This window comes from Alexandromys fortis, unplaced genomic scaffold (assembly GCF_014885135.2).
Source record: "Alexandromys fortis isolate MF-2015 unplaced genomic scaffold, M_Fortis_MF-2015_v1.1 scaffold_4, whole genome shotgun sequence".
Lineage (NCBI taxonomy): Eukaryota > Metazoa > Chordata > Mammalia > Rodentia > Cricetidae > Alexandromys > Alexandromys fortis.
Window position 1 is genome coordinate 24,521,005 of NW_026067944.1, and position 2,350 is coordinate 24,523,354.

General features: G+C 44.0%; 1 protein-coding gene across 1 annotated transcript in view; it reads left to right on the forward strand.

Moving 5' to 3' along the window:
* Nucleotides 1–1,404, forward strand: part of Cox17 (cytochrome c oxidase copper chaperone COX17) — a 5,992-nt gene extending 4,588 nt beyond the window's left edge. The window contains exon 3 of the mRNA XM_050149082.1: nucleotides 1,270–1,404. The gene's annotated coding sequence lies outside the window, so the exon portion shown is untranslated. The remainder of the gene's footprint in view (nucleotides 1–1,269) is intronic.
* Nucleotides 1,405–2,350: the final 946 nt, after the last annotated feature.

Below are 2,350 nucleotides of genomic sequence, written 5' to 3' on the forward strand. Positions count from 1 at the left end.
TTTTTTTTTTGAGGCAGGGTTTCTCTGTGTAGCCTGTCCTGGTACTTGCTCTGTTGTCCAGGCTGACCTTGAACTCACAAGAGATCTGCCTCCTGCCTTCTGGGATTAAAGACGTGAGCCATCACCACCCAGCCACCCAGTATGAACTTTATTTTACACATATATTATTTACAAAAGTATCTCAAGAGCCTAGCAGTGGTGGTGCACACCTTTTAATCCCAGTACTCAGAGGCAGAGACAGGTGGATCTCTGTGAGTTCAAGGCCAGCCTGGTCCACAAGAGCCAGTTCCAGGACGGCCAGGGTTGTTACACAGAGAAACCCTGTCTTGTAAAACAAAAAAGAAAAGAAAAAGTATCTCAAGATAATGCATTATAGGGATCACCTGTTAAGACTCTCTGAAATGCCACAATGCAAAGGATAGTCCCACCTGCCAGGGACCCCCCACCCAGAGAAGAACCAGGAGTTTATATCCTCTTTCATAGTTAGCCCCTTCCGATATGGAGCCAGTACCAAGAGGTGTGCAGGCTGTTGAAATGGGGCATAGCTCTGTTTCTGATTTCTTTTCCTGCTCAGACTTTTGCTTAAGTGTATAGTTCTTTCTTCAAGCTCTTTAGGGAAAAGGGAATTTAGATGTTTATGTCTTGGTGAGGCTTACTTCCTGTCTAAAATCTAAACAAAGGGAACAGGTTTAGGAAGCTCTTGAGTTAGACTTGGCGCCTGAGTAACGCTGTCTTCTTGCTTAGAGACTAGGGTGGGGTGGATGAGGGGCTATGGAGAGGCCTGGCTCTGCGGAGCCCAGGCCAGCCCCGCTGTCCTCTGCTGCTATCTCTCTGGATCTTGGCTGTGGACTCTGAGGCTTTTCTTTATTTGCCATTGGATCAAGGAGGAGCTTCCCACAGGAACTGTACTGACCTGACCATTCTTCCGCCTCTAGCAGTGTTGCCAGCAGCTCTTGAACCAGCAGACATGCAGGTCTAGAAGCACAGTGCCTTGGCCTGTTTTTAAAGGTACTTCTAGGAAAAATGGCGTTTTTATCCCACAAAAACTTCTAAAGATTAGGTACTGTAATGAACAGTTTAGGGTGGTGTTAGCTAAACTAAACTAGGATTTTGAAAAGCAGTCTTTGTTTCATGCCTTGTTTAGAAGAACTGTGGCAGTTATTTAATGTTTCAGGGAAGCATTTATTTCTGATGGTCTTAAGTTCCTAAATCCCAAGGTCTGGTTTGATGTTTGAACTCTGACTTTCTGATATATAATCTTTTCTGCAGGTGGCCTATGCTGTGAATGAAAAATCCCTGAAGAATGAAGAAGAGTAAATATTTTGGAAGTTCCTTGATGCACTTTGATAAGTGGATAAAGTATTTATAATTTATTAAAGAACAAAAAGAAAGTATGGCAAACCATCTTAGTTGTGGTTCTTCTGTTCCTCACAGACCCACGTGACTTTCTGTTCCCTTCCCTTTCCCTCTCACAGCATATAGCAACAACCTTGGCTGTGAGCTTCTTCTGCATTATTGTGACGTCACAGGATTGGATAGTTATTGTAGGAGCAAGCAGATGATCTCAACCAGTAGAATCTCCAACATTAGGTTATGGAAATAAGAGTGAACATCTTTTCCCTGTTGAAAATGACGTCACAGCCATGTCATCTCAGCAAGACTTGCAGTTAGCCAGATTTAGCCTTTTCGTGCGTTGAACTGAGAATCTCAAGTACAGACTGGAGATTGAGCGCAGTGGCTGAGAGCTTGCCTGGTATACACAAGGCCTTGAGTTCTAACCTCAAACAGATAAAACCTCAGAAACAAAGGATGCTGAGGAATACCACTAGAGGACTATTTAATCTTCATGTGTGGCGGGGTGGCGAGGGTGTTTCTTTATAGAATAAAAGGGCTCAGATCCTTTAAGACTGGCCTAATTCACTGGTTAAACATGACTTTTTTCCCCTTTTGTTCTGGTAGTCATTGTGCTGGGGATTGGGCCTACAGCCTTAAGCGAGGGCAGTGTTTTGCAGCTTTGCCCCTAGCCCTGTGCGTGCTGTCTATAGTGTGATGGAGGCGGGGTCTCACTGAGTTGCCCAGGCTGGACCTGAACTGTTCTGAGGCCTTGAGCTTTGGATTACAGCTCCAGCAAGTCGCTGGCTTATCTGCTGGCTGTGAGCTATCAGTAAGTCACAGCAGTAAGTCACAGTGTCTCTGAATCTGAGTTGTCATCTGAAAAGAAACAATAGATAACTTAAGGTTTTGTGAGCACTGACGTCATGTGCCACTAGCGTGTAGTGTTACTAGGATTAATTCTTTGAATCTTTAGTCAGTTTTACTTGACATTCATTTGGATACTTTTAATAAATAC